Source organism: Triturus cristatus, chromosome 11 (assembly GCF_964204655.1).
Source record: "Triturus cristatus chromosome 11, aTriCri1.1, whole genome shotgun sequence".
Taxonomy (NCBI): domain Eukaryota; kingdom Metazoa; phylum Chordata; class Amphibia; order Caudata; family Salamandridae; genus Triturus; species Triturus cristatus.
The window spans coordinates 573,134,811-573,162,168 of record NC_140594.1 but is presented as its reverse complement, the minus strand read 5'-3'; positions in this window follow the sequence as shown (position 1 = coordinate 573,162,168).

Below are 27,358 nucleotides of genomic sequence, written 5' to 3'. Positions count from 1 at the left end.
TTTCCTAATATATTTGTGAATCCACCCAAGGTGGCTAGTCACCATATCCCAATTAACAATTGACTTGAGGGGCTGTATCTTGGGTGTTCCACTGCATTTCGTATGGCCCTAACTTGGTTAATTGTGTGTTAAAGGGAACACTGTTGGCAGTTGATAAGCTGCACCCATTATCATGCATTGTTTTTGCACCATGTTTTGCAACTGCTGTCCTTCTGTATTATTTGGAAATAATTTGCAGTGCGTAGATATTGAGGTTGCATCCATATGATGTGTTGGAGGAGTGTTTATAAAATGTCCACCTGAATTAAGGCATAAGTTGCCGCTTCTATGAGTGAATGTGCGCATAGGATGGAACAGATGCATTGTATGTCCAAATCACAAAGGGTAGTTGAATGTGTGAAAAGTGGTCCTTTACCATTATTTCTTACATGAGTTCTACCTTAGCACTTTTCTTGATACTGACATATCCCTCAGTGTGCCATTTGTGGCCTACATCTTACAGTTGGTGTGCTGTTTGTTTGCCTTATAGCCATCTGCACAGGTATGCCCACACAAATGAATGTCTAAAAGATCTGCAAGTTTTGATGTTGTATAGACATTGCTGTGTGGTTGTTTTGTATCAGTTTGTTTTCAAAATTGCATTTGAATGGCGCTGTGTTCCTGTTTGTATGCATGTACTGAAATGTTTATAGTTTGTCTCAATGTGAGCATGTTTGTGTGCCTGTGCCATGTATGGTGAGAATGTGTAGCGGTATTCTAATCATTATGTGTGTGGGCGTTCTTTTGTCCTGCCTTCTCCTGGATTTGTTATGTTTTTGGTGTTTTTTTCTTGTGCTACACTTGGACCTTAGCATCCACCTCAGTTTGTGAAGTTGCGACAACCAGATTTTCATAATTTTGCTTATTTAAAAAAAACAAAAAACCTATGTAACCTTAGTGAAGTGCAGGTCATATCAACTTTTAAAAATGAGCAGTGTCTTAGATGACAAGCACTCTCGGGTAAGTACCTGGACTTTTATATTTTCTTTTCCACATTCTTTTTATGTCAGACCTACTACAGCACCTTGAGTCTGTCAATGTCCATTCTCCGAAACTTATTGAGGTTCATGTTAGCTAATTATAATATGCTGACGATACAATTTTGTTAAGTCAAACTCTGATAGGCTTACAAAGATGGACTAATATATTTGATGATTATATTTTGGTTAATGGGCTGGAGTTGAATGTTAAAAAAACTCAAACCATGAAAATTGACACAGCGAAACTTAAGGCTAAGTCATGGAGGGCTAAAGTTGGGCCAATTGAAGTGGTGAAGACATATAAATACCTGGGCATTCTATTTAATAATAGAGTCTTGTTTAAAAGCCATTTTAAAGTTTTGAGGGCAAAAACGTCATCTTTAATTTACGCTTTCAAATGCTTACTTAAAACATTGAGGTGTCAATTGTACGAACATCTTCTTAAAACTTTGGGAGCCAAACTACAGCCAACAATTGCTTATGGCTCACCTATCACCAGGGGGGAAAGATGCTAAAAGATTGGATTTACTAGTAATTAAGGCCTGTAAATCAGTCTTTGGAATCCCCAGGTCAATTGGCCAAGCCGAAATTAGATTGGAATTTGGCCTCCAAAGACAGTCCATGGTGGTGCAAGGGTCATTTTTTTAATGTGTGTATTCCTTGTTTTTATCTGACCCTGATTCTAGCAAATAGTTGCTGGTGTGAAATAATTTGTTCAGTCTATACAGACACCTGTAGATCCCACATTTTAACATGCCTTCAAAGTTCTGATCTGCTGTCAGGGTTTCCAGGAATGACAATGCCCAGCTTTAAACAGTTTTTTTTTTTTTAAAAAGGATTAAAATTAACTACTCACTTAATGCAGATAAGGCAGCTTTAGTGGCAAAAACACATGCTGGGTCTGTGATTAGCTCTCATCAGTCCTTGCGATTTCATCCCTATTTGAATGCCTATTTCTCAGCTCATATGAAGGAAACATTTTAAAAATCGAGACTTGCCATATACCCAACTAAGGAAAGCACGCTGACCTGAATACAACAATGGCCAACCAATGAATGTAGATTTTGTGGGTGGCCGTGTGAAACCTTAGTTCAAATTGTGTGTATGTGTGTGTGTCCTAATTTGCTTAAAACATGACATGCATTCCTAAAATCTTTATTCCTTAAGTTTGGGGTAAGATCAGCACGCCAGGCCCTTATTTTATGTTTATCGGGTGCGTTGATTCCACTGATATGTCAAATGGTAAAAAATGTAACAATTTTTGAAAAACTGCTGGTGTCTGTAGTTTAAATGTACTTGTTTATAATTATTGTTAAGGGATATTTTAATGGTTCTGAAAATATATGGGTATTGTTTTTAGGCTACTGGTACTTTGAATGTCTTTGCAGTTTGACCCAATGATTCTGTTTTTTTGCAAATTCTGTAATCAAACTCTAAAGAAAATATGAAAGCATAGAGGCACTTCATTATTCATTTGCACAATGGTACACAACGTTTACAGCTCTCGCACCTAGTCACTTTATAGCTCATTTGTGCCATGTTACAAAATGTTTACATTTTTTATTGTATATTCCTGGGAACTTGATCATTATATGTTATTTGTTTTATGATTAATGAACGACTGTGTTAAAAGATGTGAATATGTGGTATCAATGTTCCAGTACGGCCTGTAACCAAAGAAACATTTTTTGTGTGTACAGTTGTATATCATTTGGCGAATTAGGGAAACAAAAATATACCTAGTTAACTAACATATCAAATTTTTTAAATGATCAAGGAACTGTTTTTATTCATGATACTAATGTTTTAATTGCAATGATTTTTTTTAAGCAATAAAAAAATACTTCAGGTAAACATTTCCACATTGAAAAGGGGGGATAGAAAAAAGTGCGCATCATTGAAGAAACATTCCACCTGTCATTCATAGTATCGAGCAAGCCGCAGCATAGCAGCCACACACTGGTGTTTCTCTGCTGACAAAAGTGCCACCAGAAAGATTGGGACGTCTGTCAGCGGGGAATGACACATGCTGCTTAAAAGTGGTTGTATCCCTGCTTCCCCTCCAGGTTAAGTAAACATTAAGCATGTAAAACATATTTCTTGGAAGTCAGTGCTGTGACTCACTGCATCCGGGTGTCAGGCCTCCATCTTGGGGCTGTCAGCTTAGAAGTACTTTGTACAGGTGAAATCAGACTGTGACTCAGACTCACTGATTTTTCATGCAACGCATACAGCATCCAAATTTGATGTGCGGTTTTGCGCAAGAGGGAAAACAGAGCGCAGCCCCATATCTACAAAGTTTGGCCTGCTGTTTGTGTCATCCTTTGTGCTGGTGCTCAAACAAGGCTGCCTTGTGTGATGCACAACCTCCCACTGTGGTGCAGATGTTAGTGTGCTCTTTCTAGCATAGCACTTACACTGAAGACATTACAAATTGCTATGTGACAAACTCAGAGGGTTCCCTCTCATCAGCTGTGTGCTCTGCATTTCAACACACAAGCAATGTGGGGATTTGTTTTGTTTAGGTGACCACATTTCTTCTTATTTGAGCCTATTTCATGTAGGTGTTAGTATTTGATGCAGTGCCTGGTTTGGCTATTTTAGTAGATCGGGCTTTACGTCAAAACCTATGGGTTTTTGTGCTGATCCTCCCCAGTAACCCCTCCTTAATACAACTCAGCACAAAACAGTTTTTACACTGTGAAGAATGCTCCTTTCCAGCGTAAAACACCTACTGTACTGCACAGTAAAAATCATGCGCCACTTTGATTCATGCTAGCGCTGACGTGAATCTTTAGTAAATCTGGGCCTTCAACGTACCCAAATATTTTAGCCTTGTAGTATATTCCGGTAGACCAGTAATGTGTAATAAAACGAAGACACAACACAAGAGTAATTCCAAAACTATTTAGAAAAAAAGAGTAAATTCAAACAATTATTTGACAGCAAAATGACAAAAATCCTATCAGTAGAACCGGAGTTGTGAATTTTTGAAGTTTAAGGTAAAAACTACTGCCTAAGAGATCAAAACGCCAACTGCGGACATCAGGTCAAAGTTGAAAAATACAGCCAGCCATGATTCAGCGCGAGTCGGATACAAAAAGTGGATTGGGCGCAGTTGGGGCTGATATTCTGACTTAGAAGAAATTTAGACAAAAAGTCTCTGAGAAGGTAGAAGTTCAGTGGAACAAGTCTTCAGGCAATGTCTGAGGAGAAGACATTACTGTCGGGGAGCCACTAGATGAAGGCGCAGTGAAGATTTTGGAAATAGTCACTTTTTTGGAAGTTGAAAATCTCCAGCAGGACGAGGCTGGAGGCTATAGCTGACGAGACTACCACAATGCCGGATACCCCTATGGTGAAGGACCGCTGAACAGATTTGCTGCTGCAAAGAAGAACATAGCGGGAGCTGATATAAAGTCAGGCCAATCAGTGATGAACCTTGGGCAGATGGAAGAGCAGGTTGGTACCGTTCTCCTCTCGGTTCTAAAAGCAGTTTTTAGCCAAAACATTTCAAGACCCAAGTTTTGGATTTTTGGCTATCTAGGAACCATTAACACCACCACCAAGGGTCCAGGACTGGAGGGGCACCATTTGGGGGTTAGGACTCACTCTGTCTTTTCTGCCCCTGAAGCTCTGACCAGAAGGCCAGCCAACTAGCCCTTGGAGTCACTCGGTGGAACAGACCTCAAGCAGCAGCGCTTGGCCTTTGAGTATTCAAGGCAGCAAAGCAGTCCTTCCAAGTGCAGTAAAGCAGTCTTGTGAGGTGCACAGCAGGCCACAGCAGAAGACGGTCCTCTTAGAGTCCCTCCGCTGGTCCAGAAAGTGAACTAAAGAGTGGGTCTGAGGGTCCTATTTTTAATCTAGTGCCTTCTTTGATGTAGGAAAAGTGTCTAGAGAATTCCCTTTGAAGTGTTTGAAGTTTCCTGCTCCCCCTGTCCTGGTTCCAAGCTAATGATTGAACAATGCAGGGATGACAAGCCCTTTGTGTGAAGGCAGAGCATAGCCTGTTCAGTTGCAAGTGGGGCTGTGCCCAACTTCGCCACCCCATCCTGCCAGTTAATGGCCCCTCCAGGCTAACTTAATCCCTCTATTGTGTGGCTGTCTGGGGGGATTAAACAAAGTCCAACTGCCGACTACACCCAGTCATGTGATCCAGAAACAGGCTGCAGGCACCAAAAAGGGCAGGAAAATGCCATCTTTCTAAAAGCGGCATTTTTAAAAAATCTGACTTTACCATTAAAAAGGATTTTTTATTACAATTTCTCAGACGCCAAACAGGACATGTTCATATGTTTCCAATCAAAAGTTAACACTTCTTAAATGTAATAAGCAACCCAATGTTATAGTATGGGAGAGGTAGCCTCACAATAGTGAAAAACAAATGTAGGCGTTTTCACCACCAGAACATGTAAAACTTAAATGTACATGTCCAAACTTTTAAACACAATGCACCCTGCTGTATGGGCCACCTAGGGCCTATATTTGGGGTGACATATGCAATAAAAGATGAGTTTAGTGCTTGGCAAGGAGGGTATATTTCCAAGTTGAATTGGCAATTTATAACTTCATCCAGGCTGCAATGGCAGGCCTGGGACATGTTCTAAGGGGCTACTTAAGTGGGTGGCACAATAAGTGTTGCAGGCCCACTATTAGCATTTAAATTACAAGCCCTGGATGTATAGTATACCACTTTACTAGGGGACCTATAAGTAAATGAAATACACCAAATAGGTATAAACCAGTTTTACCATGTTATAGGGAGTGAGCACAAGCACGTTAGCACTAGTTAGCAGTGGTAAAGTCCACAGACTCTTAAAGCCACCAAAAACTAGTTCAGCAAAATAGGAGGGTGTAGGCAAAATGTTTGGGGAAAGACCAACCTAAGGCTGACAGATCTAAAGGTCAATATTCCTATTGCTGAGTACAGAAACGGGGACATTTTTTCTTATGTTCATAAAGAAGAAAAACTGTATGCTATCAAATATGTGGGTGGACTGAAGTAGATGGAATCGATTTGAGGTAAATTAGGGCTGATAACAGGAAGAGCTGGACCGACCACAGTGGATGCGGACAGTGGATGCGGGTAAAGTCTCCAGTGGGCCAACAGGGGCTACTTCCAGGCCTGCAGGCACTCAAGTGATCCATTTCTGGTAGCAAACATGTGGCGGCCGCACACAATTCTAGGCACAAAAATGATTTACTAGCGCTTAGCAGAAGATTTTCCTGGTTTCACTGCCAGTACCTGAAGAACTGGAAAAATTCATAAATTCCAAATGAGAACTGTCTCTACAATGTTTGGTTTATTAAGCAGCGAACTTGGAAAAAATATGTTGTGAAGTTAATTATTTGAACCCTTTACCTTAGAAAAAAAACTTTGGGGAGCATTGCATTGAGCCTTCCTGGAGAGAGTCAAAATCACTTGGTACACTTCCTCACTTGGTGAAATATGGTTGAGCCTGGTATGAAAACTTCGCCCATTGTACATTTTAATTAAGCTTTAATTAATGTACAACCTTTTCCATTACTTGAAGTGCTGTATTAGGCAATCTTGCATAACTTTTTTCTCTCAGAAGACTGGTTCTAACAGAAAATATCTATACTAGAGGCATATTCTTTAAAAACTAGTGTCCAGTCGGCGTTTGCCTGACCTGTTTTTTAACACACTTGTATGAAAATGAGACTCGAATTTTGTATTTATTTATTTATTTATATAGCGCCTGAATCACCCCCGAAGAGGTATCTCTGCCCTAATGGACAGACGTGACAGTGCTGGTGCTATGTGAGGCATCTAGAACAGAAGTGTTTTCAGGGATTTTCTGAAATGGAGATGGTCCGAGCACTGCCTTAGTACAATCGGGAGCGAGTTCCAGTTCCGTGGGGCAAGATATGAAAAGGCTTTCCCCCCAGCCCTAGAATTATTAATCCGAGGAACTTTGAGAAGGGATTTGGAGCTAGATCGGAGGTCTCTAAGAGGGGTATACTGGCAGTGTTTCTCAGCAAGATATGTTGGACCATTATCATACACTGCCTTATGAATGATGCAGCAAACTTTGAATTTTATTCGTTTACGTACCGTAAGCCAATGGAGCTGCAGCGGACTCGAGGATGATCTACAAGGGGCGTTCAGTACTAACCGTGCCGCTGTATTTTGGACTACTTGTAAGTGATCTAACGAAGCCTCATTAGCCGAAATCAATAAAATCAATAAAGCATTACAGTAGTCCAATCGACTCAACACTAATGTCTGGATAAGAGTCCTCCGTATATGGTATATGGTATGGTCACAGTATAGGTCACCTGGTCCTTCATATTCATATTCTGCTCAATGTGTACCCCCAGGTTTTTTACTGATGCCTTGGGGGCGGGAGAGACACCCAGCTCCCCTGGCCACCACTCTGGTGTCCACAACAATGTGGCCTTCCTGAAGAGCATAATCTCTGTCTTTCCGGCATTTAGTTGGAGAAAGTTGGGACACACCCACTAAGATATTGCTAGCATACCAGAAGAGAAGGTGGTCCGGGCTGTTGTGGACAATTTATTGAAAGAGAAGGTAAGCTGGGTATCATCTGCGTATGATATTGGCACAAACCCATATGTCGTCATGAGATCGGCCAAGGGAGCAACATAGATATTGAATAGCGTAGGACTTAGACAAGATCCTTGCGGTACTCCCTTGGTCAACTTCCTGGTCTTAGACCTATAAGGTCCCAGGTTGACTGTCTGGGAACAGTCAGAGATGAAGCTGTTCATCCACCGCAGGGCCTCTCTCTTTATCCCAGATTCCTCTAGTCTCCTGAGCATAGTCTGGTGGTCGACCGTGTCGAAGGCCGCCGGGAGATCCAACAACACCAGAAGAGTGGATTGCTCTCTGTCTAGTGCTAGCCTGTTGTTGTCTGTGACAGCCACTAGGGCTGTCTACGTACTAAGTTTAGGCCTAAAGCCTGACTGCGACACATCCAGGCTACCTGACGCTTCGACATGGACTGACAGATGTTTATTGATCTGCTTCTCCAAGATTTTGCTCAGGAGTGGGAAGAGGGATATCGGACGCAGATTCGAAAGATCTTTCATAGACGCCTTGGTGTTTTTGCATAGTGGGATGACCTGTGCTGCCTTCCATTCAGATGGTAGATGGCATTCCTTTAACGATGCATTCAGGAGAGAGCAAATGAGAGCAGTCAGTTGTTTTGCAAGTCCGGCAGAAATACCAGTAAACCACATTTTGCTTCATTTTCATGAGGTTTCAAAAATAAGCAATTTCACACACCTCTAATTTAAACATTGTAAATATGTTCCAGGGTTGGCTTTAGCCTCCGGTTCAGCCATGCCACAGACCTGACAGAAGGCAATCTGCTGTGGTGGTTGGGGCGGAAGTGAGGCCCTCGACTTCCGCTTGGGCCTGCGCTCGATTCTCCGACAGGCCAGAACCCAACAAGTGATTAATTCTAGAGAGAATGTGAATAACAAGCAGTCAACGTTTAACATCACTGGTAAGGAAATCTTCTAGGTGGTGGAGGGCACATACCACCCCAACACTGTTTTATCATTTCATATTTTATTACTGCAGAGATGGAATATAGGCACAATTATTTATGTGTAAGTCCAGGGCACCAGCAACCTGCTCTTTAGCACAGGTCCAAGTGCGTTTCCATAAGGTTGTTGATAGACTGATTACATTTATCGGCAAATACAGGCAGGTTGTCAATAAAGACAGTGCCACCTGAGCCGGTGAGCACATCCCCGAGATATGTTGGGATACTGCCCTCCTATTTTTAGCTCTTTTATGTGGCCTGCTCTAACGCGCGTTTGTGTACAAATCAATGACTCCAGCGGGGAAGAAAGGTAAAGTGAATATCTTGTTTTATAACATCAACAGGTTTATAACGGGGCCTGAACAAAACAGCCAGTTGCCAGGGGTGTACGAGAGCTGTTTGTGACACTTATCTGCGCGCATGGGTGCATGATTACACAAGAGTCTTTTTATACTGCCCTCGGTTTTTATTATAAATCTGCCGTTTGCACGTGAGGCTGTGTGGGTGGGTGCTTAGCAGAGGAGGCTGGTGAGCTCTGATACAACCCCCCAAATTCTAGCGAGCAAGCGAAGAGAATGAGGCAGACTAATTCTTGGAAGGTTGGGGGCAGTCCCGGATTATCAAAAAGGCAAAGGCCTATGGGCCCCACTCCTTTTAGGGGCCCCGCGACAACGGATCAAAATAATATTGATTTGATCCTGAAAGAAAACTACAAACTTTCTTAAATTGTTTACAAAAGATAGAAAGAAATGAATCGAGGGGAGGGGGGGGGCGACATTTCGACTGCCTAGAGGCCTAAAATAATGATTATAAAGCATAAATGTGCTCAAAAACCACAGGTGGCCACGACAATGAACCCTGATTCTCTCCAAGAGTTGACCCCATATTTTTTCAAAATGTGCAGGAGGTGCTACCCCTCTCCACCCCCCCCCCCCCCACATGTCAATAAATACCTCCACTCTACCAGTGCCAGCATTTTGTCTTGGTTGCACTCCTTATGCCCTGGGTGTCCCTTTATGGCAAGAATTATGTAAAATATGCCAGGCTAGATTTTTTCCGTTGATGCCATCCCTATACCATAAAAGGCTCACATGTAAAAAATTACCTCTATCAGGACAGGCATTTTGTCATCGTTGTCTGCCACTTCCCAAATATGTCATGGTTGTCTTCCCTAATGCAAAGAATGACCTCCAATATGCGTGAGATAGCGTTTTGCCATGAGTGCTCCTTATGCCAAGAATTAGCTCCAAAATTTTAGCAAAGGTGCCTCTTATGCCAACAAAATTTCCCCTTTTTGTTAATATTTTTGCCATGGTTGTAAGTTCTGCAAATATGATATCTAGTGTGCCAGCACCAGCATTTTGCTCTGGCTTCCTCTTATGTCACGAATTGCTTCCTAAATGCCGATGCCATCGTTTTGCCTTGTGTGCCTCTCATTCCAAGAATCACCTATAGTGTGCCGCTATTTTATCATGGGCGCTCCTCATGCTAAAATTTACCTATAATATGCCAGTATTTTGCAATGGGTAACATTCGTGCCAAGAATTACCTTTAATGTGTCAGCATCAGCATTTTGCTACGGGTGTCACTTACACACCGTATAGATGCCCCTTATGCCAAGAATTACCTCCAATATGCCAGCATTTTGCCACTCACGTGCATGATCACATCCTTGCTCATTTACGCGCTATCTTTCTCCTTTTTCACATACACATAGGCAAGCGCACACTCTGAAATGGAGAGATTTGCTGATTTTTTTTTTATTTCATGCTACTACTAGATGGACAACTGCTTGGCACAAGTGGCAGCTTCTCCGTTAAGGCGGAGGAGCGTCGCCCCACTCCCTTTTAGCAGTGTAAATAAAATTAAAATAAAATGATAACTCAATGTTATTATCATTTATTCTTTTCTTCCCTCTGCAGCTTTGTGTGCGAGGCTGCTCTGCTGACATAGGAGCAGGGGCAGGACTGGTGAGCACTCTAAAACTGCGCATGAATGTTTGGCTGACCGTCTTGGGCCAGTCAAACAGTCATGTGCATTTTGCATGTTTCTCCACCGCATTACAGTCTGGGTGGAGAACATGCACAGGCTCCCATTACCCATCTGAGCACCGAACCACAGCACTCAGACCAATCACAACACTGCATTGCAGTGTTGTGATCGGCTTAGGGGAGCCTGAGTGCTTCCTGTTCCGGCCCGACACGGAGGAAGTATGAGGAGAGTCGCGGCCATCAGGTACGTTTATTTTTCTATTTTTAACCTCTTTTACACCACCACCCCTGATCCATGCCGGCCGCCACTGCTTGGCACCCAATCCGGCTACTTCTTTCTGCAACAAGACAGTTCACATTTCCAGCTCTCAGGTTCACGCATACAGGGTGATTGACGGCGCATGATCTAATTACGCTCTGCCCTGTCAAGCACTCTGTAAGTATGACGCAGGGAATATTTACTGGTCAGAACGGTGAGACCTGGCGATCTGATAGCTGTGCAGCCTCTTGAAGGCCTCTCTCTGCTTAGAAAGCAGATTGTCTGTTAGTGTTCTGCATGCACAAATTGTGTATTACAGCCTGAACATGGTCTTCTTCTCAGCCAAGATTTGCATGGTTTGTGCATGTTTTTTTCCATTTCATTGTGAATCTGAAGCTGTGGTGCACAGGTTCAGCCTCTGACAAGGAAGACAAGCATTGGCATAGCCAATAGGTCTCGCCTTTGGGACCTTATAAGTATTTAGTTATGCAGCACAATATCCTTACTGCAACAATATTAACTGTTGCATGGCTAAACACTTATATGGTTCCAAAGGCGAGACCTATTGGCTGTGCCAATGCTTGTTGTATGCTTGAGCTGTAGTGTGGTCTGTTGTGACTCACTGGCCAGAAGCTTGCAATTATGTTTAAATGAGAGGGGCATGGCGAGGGAGCTGGGAGCGTGAAAATTAAATGAAAGTTAAAGAAAAAACATAAGAGGACATGTGGGTGGCGCCTGGCTTGATAAACAACGTGTCTTGTGGAGCGTCATTTTAAAATCCTTGCTACATTTCAGAATGCCGGTTTCTATTTCAACTTTTTTTTCAATAATGGGACACCATGAGCAAAGTTACAAAACGGAACATCAACGTCGCGAGGGCTGTTAAGGAGGTGTATAATAAAGCCGATCTGCAAAGGAATAGAAGCAACAGGATTGGACAGGTGGGAGGAGACAAACAAGTGAAAGAAAACACAAGCGCTTGGGTGGAAAGCATAAGGACAAAGAAAAAAATTAGCACTTCGCCGCATCCTGTATCGTGAAATCTAAAGGATGAACAGGTAGCGAGTGTATATCACTGAAAAAAAAGAAACTCGTAAAGCCATGTCAGGATCGCGGCCTCTTCTGCGAACTTCTTCTTGAATTGGGGCAGCCAACAGAATTAGGAAATGCTGCTTGTTTACCCAGTGATCTCCTAACAAGATGCATGAGAAATACAAAATCGGGACAAGAACAGAAACAAGCAGGAAGTGGGATAAGGGAGGGGGTAGGGCACGTCGCGCGCACTAAGGGGAGAGAGGCATGCAGGCTGGCAAATGGTGTGCACTTTCGCGGCCGCTTTGATGTTCTCAGTGGCCGCGCGGTTCACTGAGAACATCAAAGAGGCCGGGAAAGTGATCACTCAGGCTGCCAAATGGAGCGCGCGCCCGGCGCACATGCACTGTAGCTGGAGGCCTGAAAAGCCACTAGTTTGCACTTCCAAATCCCGCTTACTAAAACTCTCACCAGAGCAGCGCTAAAGCGCTGGCTCAAGCGAGACCTAAAAAGTGGATGCCTGAAAGCCCCAGTAGGAGAGTAGTCAACTGTTTTGCCTGGATTATTCGATTTCCTCAATGTGAAAAAACTTGAGTGTATATTTATTTAGCTCCACTCACCTAATTTCATATCCATAATTTCACACTACAATTATTTTGGAACCATAAATGAGCTTGATTTATAATCAAAGAGTAAAAGCGTTTCTATATATAAATATATATATATATTCAGAGTGTCCATAGGAAGAGAGTTTTATTGTTTTACAGATAACTTTGGTGCCATTTGACAAATATTCACAAAACGTTCCTAAAAATGTTTATCCATCACAACTCCTTCCTGGAAAGTTTTGGAGAGATCTGTCAAGCGAGGGTGAGGGCTGATAAAAAGAGTGGGCCTCAAAACGCAATTTCTCCATGCAATTTCCATAGGGATTTTTGAACAGCGATACAGAGAAAAAGGCTGAACAGAAGTACACCAAATTTGGCAGAAAGTTAGATCTTTACTCAGAAATAAAGTGTGCTTTTTGTGATTTGATGTATATCTGTTAAGTAGTTTTACTAGAAATTAAGGTAAAAAAAGAGATATCTTGGCGGGCTTGTCCAGATATGCTCTGATTGGCCACTTTAAAGCTACTAGTCAGTCTTGATTGGTCGGGTCACAACCTGAACAATATCTTGTGGCAGCCTTTACAGGACTCAGGGACAAGCTCCCTGTGTCCTGAAAATGATTTGAAAAAATATATAGGTGGGCAGGGTGAGCACACCACTATCCCAAGGGCATGTAGGGGAATACCAAATGTACCTCCCCTTGATTGGCTGGCCACAACATGGACAACATATTGTGACAGCCATTACAGGACTCTGGGACATGGTCTCCATTGAAATGCATTTTAGAAAAATTCTGTTTTCAAGGGTCACAAAAAGGAGCACATATAAAGTGTGATAACAGACTTTAGTTGCAATATGAATCATTTGCTGGTACCATACTAGTTTTAGCAATCCATTTACTAGGGGTAGTGAACAAACCATTAAGGACTAGCAATAGTTGACACTTTTTGCTATCTAGGGATAAAGATATACCTCCAGCATGAGGACTTATTAGATGGCAATCTTGGAAGAGTGATGACGTCTATTTGCTCCAAGATTACCTTTTGGGGAACCCTTCCACTGTAAGTCGTGCCACGTGGCCCTAATTAAAATGGTGGTCCTGCGGAGACTCCTATACTACATCACCAATCTACCCTTTTACTTCTCGCCTTCCTTCTTTTGTGTCCTCCTCGAAGGCGCCATCAGAGACATTCTATGGGGCAGCTCCCGCCATCATGTGGCCCTCAATAAACTCGACCTGCCAACGACCCAGGGTGGCTTGGCAGTGCCTAATATGGAGCAATATTATCTTGCTGTGCAGATCCAGTGGGTGGCCAAATGGATTGCTGGCCTTCAAATACCTGACACAGCTGCAATTTGACTGCCCTGGTCACTCTCCTCCCTGCTATCTCCATTTCACCCCTGCGCAAAGACGAAGCCACCGGAGCCCCTGTTGATTAAAACAGAACACTGGTGTTACTGTAGGTGCTTACATGTAACGCGGAATGTGACACCATATGCACCGGCAATACTTCTGCAGGGCACACCCTGTGGTCACGCCACCATCACATCAGCCGATCTGCACCAGTAGCAGGGGGCTGGGATTCAAACCGTGGGAGATCTGTACCGAGACGGCACATTAGCATTGTACGCTACACTGATCGTAGAGGACGGACTAAACCCAGGCCAATTCCTGCTACATTGCTTGCTCTTTGCAGCCCTGAACAATCAATGAGGAGATATGACAGACGAACCTCAAATGTACCTACAAAACCACCATGACCGAATACCACCAACGCATCAGATCCACAAAAAGGAACTTCATCCATGACTGAATCCTCGCCAACTCCTGCAACTCAAAGGAACTCTTCAGCATCATACAAGAACTCACCAAACCCCCCAGCAAAGCCTCAGATGCCCCCCCTCCCAGGACCTCTGCAGCAAACTCGGCTCCTACTTCCATCTCAAGATCAAGTCCCTCTACGACAACTTAAACGAAACAGAAACAAGCCACCAACACCACACCCATCTCCAGCAATGCCAGTCATCCTACCATCTCCATCTGGACCCCTGTCACTGCAGAAGACACCACCACGACCATGAAGAGCATACACTCGGGAGCCCCCACAGACCCCTGCCTACCACACATGTTCCACAGAGCCGCTGCCTCCATAGCACCCAAACTATGACGCACCATCAACTCAACCTTCGAAACCGGCACTTTCCCCGACGACTGGAAATGCGCAGAAGTCAAGCCCCTCCTTAAGAAGCCCTCCACAGACCCGACGGACCTCAAAAACGACAGACACATCTCTCTCCTCCCCTTCACAGCCATGGTCACTGAGAAGATTGTCAACATCCAGCTCACAAACCTCATAGAAGCAACTCAATCCTCGACTCCTCCCTATCCGGATTCTGCAGCAACCACAGCACCTAGACCGCCCTCCTAGCCGCCAAAGATGACATCCGTACTCTCCTCGACCAGGGCCACACGGCCGCCCTCATCCTCCTTAACCTCTCGGCAGCCTTCAATACCGTCTCCCACCACACACTCACCTCCAGATTCCACGACACTGGCATACAAGGAACTGCCCTAGACTGGATCTGCACATTCCTCACCTGCCAAACCCAAAGAATCAGACTCCCGCCCTTCCTCTCTGAACCCACAGAGATCACCTGCGGAGTACCCCAAGGATCATTGCTCAGCCCCACGCTCTTCAACATCTACATGGCCCCCCTCGCCGCCACCATCATCAGAAAGCATGGACTCAGCATAGTATCCTATGCCAATGACACCCAGCTCATCCTCTCCCTCACCAAGGAACCAGACACCACCAGACTCAGCTTCCAGGAAGGGATGAAAGACGTCACATCCTGGATGAGCAGCAGCTGCCTGAAGCTCAACTCGGAGAAGACAGAAGTCCTAGGCCTCAGATCTACCCCCTCCGCATGGGGCAACACGTGGTGGCTCACCGCCCTTGGCAACGCCCCACACCCACAGACCACACCCGCAACCTCTGCATCATTCTCAACTCCTCCCTCACCATGACCCGACAGATCAATGCCGCCTCCTCCACGTTCTTCAACACCCTACTCATCCTCTGCGAGACCTTCAAATGGATCACCCCCCGAATCCAGAAAGGCCGTCACCCAAACACTCATAACCAGCAGATTGGACTACGGAAACGCCCTCTATGCCGGGATCAACAAATCCAGACCATCCAGAACACCAATGCCAGACTCGTCCTCGGAATCCCACGACAAGACCACATCACCCAGCACCCGCAAGACCTCCATTGGCTCCCCGTCGAGAAGAGTGTGACCTTCAAGCTGCTCACTCACGCCTACAAATCCCTCCACAACACCGGATCCCAATACCTCAACAAAAGAGTCTCCTTCTACTCACCCAAGAGAAACCTCCTCTCCACCGACCTCACCCTGGCCAAAACCACTCGCATCCGCAGAGCCAGAATGGGAGGAAGAGCCTACTCATACATCGTGGCAAAGACCTGGAACGAACTCCCGCTCAGCATCAGACGTTTCCCCACTCTGCTAGCATTCAGGAAGAGCCTCAAGACCTGGCTCTTTGGATGAGATGGAGCTGCACGATACCCCCCTCCTCCCAGCGCCTTGAGACCTTCACGGGTGTGTAGCGCGCTTCCCAAATCCCTGATTGATTGATTGTACCTAACTATTCAATACATTCATGTTATTGAACAGGATAAGCACCTCACCACATGGTTTGCCGCCTCACTCCGACAACACAACGCAGTGACACTATCACCTCTGAGACATCACTGGGAAGAGGACTTACACTGTACTTTCACAGACAAAGAGTGGGCTGACATGCTGAAAAGCCCTGTCTATGTTCCCAGAAATATGCGCTTCTGCCTAATACAATACTATATTATGCAGAGAGTGTACCTCACCCCAGTTAAAATCAACAAAGACTTTAACCGCACAGACGCCATCTGCCCGCATTGCCCAGTTACAGATGCAGACTTACTGCACATGTTATGGAACTGCCCGCTCCTCCACGAGTATTGGAGGTCAGTTACAGACACATTATCCCATTGCACAGAGCGCTCAGTGCCACTCACATGGAAGGCATGTATACTACATCTCTATCATAGGCAAAAAGACAGAGGGTCACGACTCATTTCATTGATCTGGGAGTGGTGGTGGCTAAGTGATTGATCACTAAGAGGAGGAAGTCTCCTGAGACCCCCCCTAGGCATGGGCCTGGAAGCGCTCTCTGCAAATATGGGCTAAGGCTGAGAGCGTAGCATTACACAGGGAAGATACATTACGCCTCCGTAAAATCCCTGTTGCAGCCAGCTGGGACACCATCCTACACAAACTACAGAATGAGCACCAAAATGATGTAGACATCCCAACCCTCACAAACGTCGCCAAACAGGGGTCAGAAGAGGCGCACTATCCCAGGCGCAATTATAGTAGAGGCACTGCTGAATGCGAAGTTGGGTATGCACCTCTCACCACAGTTTTAGCTTCAAATAATCATAAGTTCGAGGTCACAAGGCATGCACAACGTTGTTATTCTCGGGCTTGAGGGCTGCATTAGTTAGACACACTGCTACCTGTACTGTGTCCCACCCATTACTCTCCGCCTCGCAACGTTAGTAGACTAATCCGCAACTAGCATAACATAGATAGAATGCAGGGATGCCTCTAGATACAACACACACCTCTGCTAGTGGCACGTAGCTGGCCAGAACGCAAACAAAGTGCCTAGTATGCACAGCATAACTAACCTGTATACTGATGCAAATGTGTTGGAACCAAATATGTGAAGTTGCAGTAGTTCATTATATACTTGAGTCGGATGTCCAGAGAAATGTGTAAAAGGAAATGTAACTGTCTACTCTGTTAATGGAAACAACAACAAATACAAAGTGTACTGTTCCTAAGTGGGAAACTAGGTCTGGTAGGTGTTGGGTGGAGGGGAGTGCTCCTTTTACGAGCAAGGGCCCTCACACACCCCGAGAGGTGTCATGATTCATCATCGGGCAGCTCCTCGTTGGGCCAGCGCTTCAATGCCCAGCGGGCCCTTCAAGAGGGCTCTTTGCCGTAGATCTTCTCTTTTTAGCCGATATGTGTTGCATGGGTGAGTAGTGAAATGTGAGTAGAATGGATGAAGGTAAAAGTGTGTTAAAAATTACTAAAGGGATACTAACAAGAAGCCAAGTTTTATTACTAGGGTCCCTTTGTCAAGAAGAAAAACATGTTTTGGGCAAAGAATAGAGGTAATAATCTAGTAAGCTGCAAAAAATGTAAAAGAGGTCAACATGTTTCATGATTATTATATTTTCTAGTGGATCATGGCATTTCGTCAGGACCAGGGTGTCCTAATTCTGCTCGTCACAGGGATGGGGGAAATGGAGAATGTGTGCGCCATACCGTGTGAAAATATGCAAAGATAGAAGACGTTAAAAGGTTTGTCCTGTATACTTTACATAGACATGAGAGACTTCTGTGGGGTAGACCCGTGGATACGGTAAGTGGCGGCCCCAATCAGACTTGGCAGAGAGTATTCCCCAATGCGTATCGTCACTGCATATCCATGCGCAGAGCGGCTATCAAACTACCCGAAGCCCTGCCAACACGGGTAAGTCGAAGGAGGGCAAGAGGCAGCACAATGGACCATGGAGGGCAGAAGGGAAAGCATAGGGGCATAAACTCGGACAATGGATGTCAGTTGGGGCGGGGCAGCAAATTGCCATGTTGGGCAGACGGGAGGGTCAGTGGTAGCACAATGGACCATGCAAGGTTGGCAAGAGGGGCAATGGTAGCTTAATGGACCATGGAGGGTGGGAGGAAGAGGCATGCACCTGGACAATGGAGGGCATGTGAGAGCAGGGCAGCAAGCTTACCACCTAGGCCGGCAGGAGGGGCACTGGCAGCACAACGAACCACGCAGGGTTGGAGTGAGGGGGAGGGGCATGGATTCAGACAACAAAGGGTATAGGTGCAAAGAGAAACACACAGAGAGCAAGCAGGAGGGTCATTGGCAGCACAAAAGACCAAGAAGGGCAATGATGGGCATGATGTTATTTGAGATCATCAGTGATGTCATCAACAATGCCATTTAACATCTCAAGAGTGATATATTTTACGAGGTCATAACCACCACATGGCGGGGCCCACGGTATAGTTGGCTCACTGAACTATTACCGACGAATTTCAGTATGTTTCGTTTTTTAAGCATTAGTTATTAACTCATTTCAGCACCTAACTTTCACGTTACTTTAACCTGTCACTTTTTCAGTGAAAATATATGCACACCCTCAAACAGACATATATTTATTTAATCAGAAGTGCTCTATAACTTAGAGAGTACCACGAGCCTCAGCTAAGTTGTGACTACCAGAGTTTACTGCAACACAGAAGATAATAACAATGTGTTTCAACCTATCAAAAATCTTGATCAATTGGCCCAGCTGATACACCACTGAGCTAAAATGAAGTGGCATGGTTCATGGGGCTTTTAAACCACTAACATACAAAACGTGTATTTGTAAAGCACACGTTCACCCAGAGGTCTCTTGGTGCTGAATAACAGATGTTTATTGTTAACCAATTCAATGGTACTCATTTTATTGACCTCAGATGGATGAAAGGCTGCGTGGACCCACCAGGATTTGAACCTGTGACTATGAGGTCGAACACAGGCCCCTGCAATGGATGCATTAGTCCACTGAGCCACCAGACCCAGCATACAGCTATATCCTTAATGTTAGAAATTGTCTGCAGATGTTATGGAGTGATTTCGGGTCTAGCACACTCTACAAACATTACTTTGATTAAACATCATACAATTACGAGCCTCATTCATAAATGTATACTTATGCTTTTGTGTAAGTTTACTCTTTTTCCGTATTCATAAATTTCTATTTCATAGTAATTTTACAGGCGAAGAACTCTGCACATAAAAATATCAGCCTGTCCTGTCTTTTTATGTGCTGAGTTCCCTACCACGACTGCGGAGTCCTCCCATTTGCAAAGTTACTATGAAATCGGAGTTTGGGAATACCGAAAAAGAGTAAACTTATGCAAAAGTGTACGTTTACCTTTGTGAATTAGGCCCAAAGTAAGCATGTTTAAATCAGAAACTTCATTAGAAGGTGTACAAACTGTGTTAATATAAGCAGTAGTTATTTTGGTCAAACCAGTGACATAACTATGAACCCCTGTTGCCACAATATAAAAAACACAATAAAAATAGTAATAATAAATACATAAAATAATAACAATATTTTAACTTCTTCCGATAATAATATCTGTTTTGTATAGTGCATTATGCTCCAGTTTAAAATGTTGCTATAACCCAATGTAAAGACACTCAATTTACTAAGCTCAGAAGGATGCACAGCCAAGATTCCCCTGCCAGCCATGAGCAGAATTTCACCCCAGACACAGAGAGGGAGAGCCCATGGGAGTCATGTGGCTTCAGTACAGCCTACTTTTCAGAAGAGATGGTGTCTTGTGGATCTTTTTGCATTTCAGTTTACAGTAACGGAGGACAGTAGTATACATCTTCGCCACTCGATGGCCGCCTAAATGTCCTCTGAAATTGCTAAACAGTTGCATGCTCTTGCTAGTTTGGAGATGTCCAATGTAGGTCCAGGAGAATTAGATCCATGCTGCTAGCCTATGCATCTGATGACGGTCTTTGCGGCTAGTCTTAGGGTGTCTAGTGCAACACTTGGGAGGAATGGATACATGATACTAGTCAATGAGCATCCAATGTAAGCACAAGAGAGACAAATCTGTGCCACATTTTCAGGATCAGGATTATTCTATGTGCTGCTTTGGGGGGGGGTACTATAGTGGTGCAAGTACTAACTTGGAAAACTTTGAAACTATGCCTAAGCATATTATTTTGTACTGCAAGGTAACCTTTCCAGTTCAAAACCACACACACCCACACATTGCACAAGCAAGAATATAAACATTTACAATAAAATTGTCACCAATTACTGGTTGGCTGCAAATCTACTGACCCCATGAAAAAGAAAAACTAGAGCAGAGTGACCAAAGCAAGATATATGTGGAGAACTCTCTAAAGAACCATGGTTCCCAACTTCTCATATGTAGTGACACAGTGGAAGCTAGCAATGCTATCAACAAGGGTCACCTAACTGGCTCAAGCGGGGACTGTCAGATGCTAAATTATATAACCATGTGCACAGACACCATTTGTGCAAGAGCATACACTGAGTGTACCTAGCACATATCGGGTCTGTGCACCCAATTACATTAAATAAGTCCCCCTCCGTCGCAAGCACTATTCCACTTAGTTAGCAAATGGTTTGGAGGCAGAGAAAGGCATAACAAAAAGAGCTGCCATGCCATGCTACACTCTCGACAGGTAATTCTGCCTTTACAGTGAACCACACAGGAACACATACAACAGACTGGCGGCATGCGATCACTCTTTTTGAAGTTGTAGTGCACATTTAATCTTGTGATTTCTGGTTTTTGCACCCTGTTTATAAATGTTGAGACATAAATATAGTCTCACACGAGTAATATGATGATGGGGCAACATGACTGTAAATTAAGATTGTGAAATATTTTTTTTTTCCTTGTAGCCCTGAGGATGTTGGTGGTTGCCACGATGACGAAACACGTGTTGGCTACTTTGGCTACTTCTATCATTATTTGGACCTGTCAAGATTCTTTTGGAACTGAATAAAAAAAGAAAACTGCAAACTGTGGACTACTACAGGACTGGATGCTTATTGATCTTTTGGTGTTCAGGAAATTGCGCACATAGGAACACATGCGGGGGAATTTACGGTGGCATATTTGACCACCGTGTCTCCTGCCAAACAGCACCCAGATGGAGGCACTAACTCTGCAGCATTTCCTAAGTGATGCACAGTCACTGTACCCAGAAAGTCTCTTTGCTCATGCACCATCATCTGTAATACGGCACAGACACATAGGCAAAAGTCATCCCATTATTTGCATAAGGATATGCCCCCCAGTCAATGAGGTAAGATTCCATTCACAAAGGTGTGAATGTATACACATGTTTTACAGAAGGGGACACACAAGCCTCTGTAACCACTCCTGTAATACAAGAGTGCAATAAGCATACCTTAACAGCACTGCACACCCAATGCACTTACACAATCATAGCTTTTAGCCCATCCTCAGACAGATTTACACTTAGGTATTTCTATGGTGCCAGACTCCAGGGAGAGAAGCCATCAGCTGCCCATTCTTAAATCATAAGGCCCAGATGTATTAACATTTTGCTTCATGGTTGCGTCACTTTTTTGATGCAGCCACAATGCAAAATGTTACTTGACATTTACAGAGCCAATCAAATCAAATTTGCACTGACCTTTCCCCATAAAGTAACGTAGCGCATAGCGCTGCCTTGCATTACTTTGTGTCAGGGAAGGATATGGGCATTCCTATGCATCCACCGATGGATCTTAGAGCATTTCCAGATTTACTAAATGAAGGCCCAGATTTACAAAATTGTCATGGAATGCAGCTCAGCACAAGTTGCTGCGGAAATATGTCACTCTCCTCCTTTCTCCCTAGCGCCGACGCACAATCAGGCAGCCGAGTGCCGCGCACACATTTTTGCACCATAGTGCACAGGTGTCTGAATGAGTCTAGCATAGGTTTTTTACTGCGAGTGTGCCCTTCCAGTACAAAATACAATGGTTAGACTAGCTTTAAAACGTTTCTGACTTTAGAAGAGTGCAGTGCAACAAGCACACATGCAAAGTGGGAAAGGTTAGGAGAAATAAAAGTATTTCTCCTATTAAACACCTGCTGTCAAGTGACGCCATTTTGGGCGCAAAGCCCTGCCTACTATTGTTCTTAAGTAGGGCTTTGCATCAAAAACCATGCCTGGTTGTACAGGAATGTCAATTTACCACCCATGGAACTCTCCCTTGACGCAGAGTACCGCAAAGCAGTGCTTTGTGCTGGTTTGCATTCATTTTTCTTACAAACCAATGCACATACCAATTTACATTGGTTTGTAAATCCTAAAAAGGATTTTGTGTCGGATCTAAGTCATAAAAAGTAACATAAAGCTGACGCACAACATTTGTAAATCTGGCCCCTAGTAAACCTGGGAATGCGTCAAAATGTATACCCTTTCCCCAGTGGCGCATAATGAGAAGAAATATCTTTATTTCTCCTCATTATTTCATCTTTGCACCTATGCTGCATTCTGCATTACACATAAAAAGAGGAAAATGCCTCTAAAGATTGTTTATTGTTTAGGATGGTGTTGCTACAATGCACCAAAACAATCCTGCCTGTAACACAGTACCCTTGCGCTATGGTGCAAGGGTGCCTGCGTTGGTGTTAGGCTCACAGTGCACCAGCGCAAGGAGAGAGCAGAAATGCTCCATAGCTTTGTAAATATGGAGCATTTCTGCTCCCTCCTGTTCACGTAATGTAGCGCAGAAACCTTGTTTGCTGCCCTGTGTTGCTTGAAATATTAGTAAATATGCCCCATAGTATTTTGTATTGGAAGTCCACTTTTTTCAGTGCTATGCTAGACTCATGGACACACTTTTGAACTATGGTGTAAAGGTGCGTGCGTGGCATTCAGCATCATAATTCTGTGACGGCGCTAGGGAGAGAGCAGGATAGTGCTATGTCTCTGTAGACATGGCACTGTCCTGCTCTTGCTCTGTTACACACCGCAGCACAGCAACCTTGGGTTCTGCTCTGTTTTGCATGACAGGTTTGTAAATCTAGGCCAAAATCTTCTTGCAGAGGTGCACTGTGTACTGAGTAGTGCCAATGTAGGCACCTTGCATGGCGGTTCACTTTAAAGCATTTTCCTCTTTCTGTTTGTGATTCAGAATGCATCACGCGTAGAAAGAGGAAATAATGAAGAGAAATAAAGATATTTCTCCTCGTTACGCCTGGTTCAGGGTGGCGTAGCATTTTGACGCATTCCCAGGTTTACTATATTTAGTAAATCTATGTTGGATGCATGTGAATGCCCATGCTCCACCCATGAAACACCTCCATAATGCAAAGTAGCGCAAGTCAGCGCTGCCTTGCTTTACACGAAAAATCCCACGTAATGCCACACAAATCTGATTTGTTGGCTTTGTAGATCACAAATAAAATGTTGTGTTGTGGCTGTGTCAAAAAAGTGGCTCATCCACGATGCAACATCTTAGTAAATCTGCCCCTTAATTGTATTGCTGATATAAATGGGATTCCACCCCTGTAGAAAAACAAACATTGGCAAAGCAAATGGCTTGGTTATTAGCTGACAGCCTTTTGTCTTTGTCAGTGCATGCTTTGTTTTCTCATACGTTTTTCAAAAATATTGTTGCTTGGGAAGTTGCTGGGCCACCTCAACCTAAAACAAAAATGACGAAAATTATATACACATTCATGAGATATTGTTTAAACTGTTTTTCTCCAACAATTGTTGATTTTGTTTCACATGACAGCACATAGATTCCATTTTATTAACGTTGTCCTATTAGCCTCTCTTAGTAAACCTGTTTGCATAACTAACATACAGTGCTGCACTTGGCAGAACACTCATCTCTATGTACACTTTCTACAATATAAGGTGTATCTTTTATTATTTGCATCCCAGTTATGTTTTAAACCCTGTCTTCACTTTTGGGTTTTCTATATGCGTTCACTGTTAAGGAATGCTAAAGCACCTTTTACCATTAGGAAATAGCCATGTTGAATAGTATTGGATTTTTCATATATGTTTTGCCAGGTCCATAAAGTAGAAAGCACTTTTGAATTCAAGGCATCAGTTTTTTTTAAACTGTAAGATACATTTTAAAATAGTTGCTGCTTTGAGAACAATGGGGCTTGTTTATTAATCAGGACCGGTTCTCTCTGAACCAGAACACAAGCAGCCCACGTCTGTCAGTTATAGCTTAGTTGCAGTGGTGCAGTGAGCATGGGACCCATATCTGGACATACCTTTGCCACTTAGGGCGCTACATCAAACACACAAAAGGGGATGTGAGAAATGCTTCAAATGTGTCTAACTACTGGCAATAGCTCAGTGAGCATTCCAACCCAGTGTTCTTTTGCTCACCCTGCCACCTCAGTTTGTATCCATCCATATGCAAATCAATGTTGACCCTGCTCCAATAGGGACAGTCAAACCAGAACTGACAGTCCACCCGTCAATTTAATTTCATATTTCACTATACTAATTCACCACTAATCCTTCATGGGTTCCGGAGTAGCATGCTACTTGCCGAAAAAGCACTTCAACACCTCATCAGGTGTTGCAAGCACTATATAAATGCAAACCTTTTAACCTCTTCTACCCCTTCTCCATCCTTCTCAATCCAAATAACTGACTGGCATATCCACCACTCAAGTTTCTTTTATATTTCACTGTACTAATTCAGTACTAACACTGTATGGGTTCCAGAGTAGCATGCTACTCGCCGAAAAAGCACTTCAACACCCCATCAGGGGTAACAAGCGCTGTATAAATGCAAACCTTTTTCCCTTCTCTATCCCTCCACTATCCTACTCAATCCAAATAACTAACTAACATATCCACGACTCAAATTACTTTCAAATTTTCACTATAGTAATTCACCACTAATCCTTTATGGGTTCCAAAGTAGCATGCTACATGCCTAAAAAGCACTTCAATACCCCATCAAGGGTAGCAAGCGCTATATAAATGCAAACCTTTTCCCCCCTTCTATCCCTCCACTATTCTTCCGATCCAGATAACTGACTAACATATCCACCACTCAAATTACTTTCATATTTTCACTATACTAATTCACCATTAATCCTTTATGCTACTCACTGAAAAAGCGATTTGATGCCTCTTCAGGGGTAGTAAGCGCTATATAAATGCAATTACAATACAATACATGGCCAAAGTATCAGAAAATATGGCTAATGGTGACGGCAATGGTAGCCAAGAGGAATATTGCCAGATCCCGGGGGGCAAACCTCCCCCTGAGGGTTGGGCAATGGAAGTCTGACCTCGATTGGTGTAGCACAGCTGAAAAGTTGTCTATGAGAGTAGAGGCTGCCCACGAAATGGGAAAAAATATGGCACCGGTGGGTGGTTTACAGGGACCTTTGAAGCAAGGGGGGGAGGGAGAGGGAAGATAACCAGAATGGCAATAGGTGAAATGAGGTAATTGGCAATTGTCAAATGCGTAACGAGGGTGAGCTCCAGAATAATTGCTGTAATATTGGACAATAGATTTGAAATGTAAAGTTTTCTGCATGCTACCAATGCTCCTGTGGATGACACACTGTATACTGCAACTGGCAAAAGTTTAATAAAAAGATGTTTAAAACTATTCTCTGTAAAAAAATGTAAATGCCCTACAATCCACTGCTAATGAATTATGAATAAATCTAAAATTAAATACCCCAAAAATTGAAAGTGTATAAAAGAAAATAAACATTTACAATGGAAACATTATTTAAATGAACCTTCAAAAATGTAATATCAAAAAAATAAACATTCAAATAATCAAATTAATCAATAAAAATATTGCAAACATGAACAGACATTTTTAAAACATTCCACCCTTCTCTCCTACAACCCTTAGAACCCATCATTAAAACATCAGCAAAAAATATAGAACTAAATATACAAAATAATTGCAATAAAAAAGTAAAACATTTAACAAAACATACACATAATATATATTATAAAAATGTTATATGCAATATTTAAAAATGACTAACAATGATATTAAATACAAAGTTAAAAAGGTATGTTCTTACCTGCGAAATAGTGTCCTTACCTCGCAAAATTTCTGCAATGATATAAAACACCAACAATATTTTTCCCATGATAGTAAGGTAAAAAATCACAGAAATTGTGATCTGTTGATGTAAAACATACTATGACCTAGATTTACTATTTTTTCAGGCCCTCAAACAAAGCAAATACATTTGTTGTGCTGCCGGGGGGCGGGGATGGGGGGACACGCAGTACAGAACCATATCCATTTCAATTTCTATACTACTAATATTGTACAGCCGCTATTGTCATCCCCAGCACTGGAGCTCTAACAAGGCTGCCTTACCCAGTTTGCTACATTATACCACGATGCATAATATACACAGTCTAGCATAGGATTTGTACTGGGAACTTAACCGTCCAGTACAAATTCTTATGCCTACCCAAAGTCAGAAGTATCCCCCACATTTGGGGGCCTACAGAGTTGTGTTTTCCAGTTGCGGCGTGAGGGCAACGCCTAATCTTCCATAGCGCCGTGAGGGAAACGGCTTGCATATCTTTTTCAGACACGGACAGCAGCACCTGGGGACTACATTACCCAGCATCCACAGGGGCCGGCGCACCACTGACATCAGCGTCGCGCCCAGAGGCGCCTTAAGAGAAGGGAGCGCCCAACGCTCCTGGGGGCCTACAGAGTTGTGTTTTCCAGTCGCGGCGTGAGGGCAACGCCTAATCTTCCATAGCGTCGTGAGGGAAACGGCTTGCATATCTTTTTCGGACACGGACAGCAGCACCTGGGGACTACATTACCCAGCATCCACAGGGGCCGGCGCACCACTGACATCAGCGTCGCGCCCAGAGGCGCCTTAAGAGAAGGGAGCGCCCAACGCTCCTGGGGGCCTACAGAGTTGTGTTTTCCAGTCGCGACGTGAGGGCAACGCCTAATCTTCCATAGCGCCGTGAGGGAAACGGCTTGCATATCTTTTTCGGACACGGACAGCAGCACCTGGGGACTACATTACCCAGAATCCACAGGGGCCGGCGCACCACTGACATCAGCGTCGCGCCCAGAGGCGCCTTAAGAGAAGGGAGCGCCGAACGCTCCTGGGGGCCTACAGAGTTGTGTTTTCCAGTCGCAGCGTGAGGGCAACGCCTAATCTTCCATAGCGCCGTGAAGGAAACGGCTTGCATATCTTTTTCGGACACGGA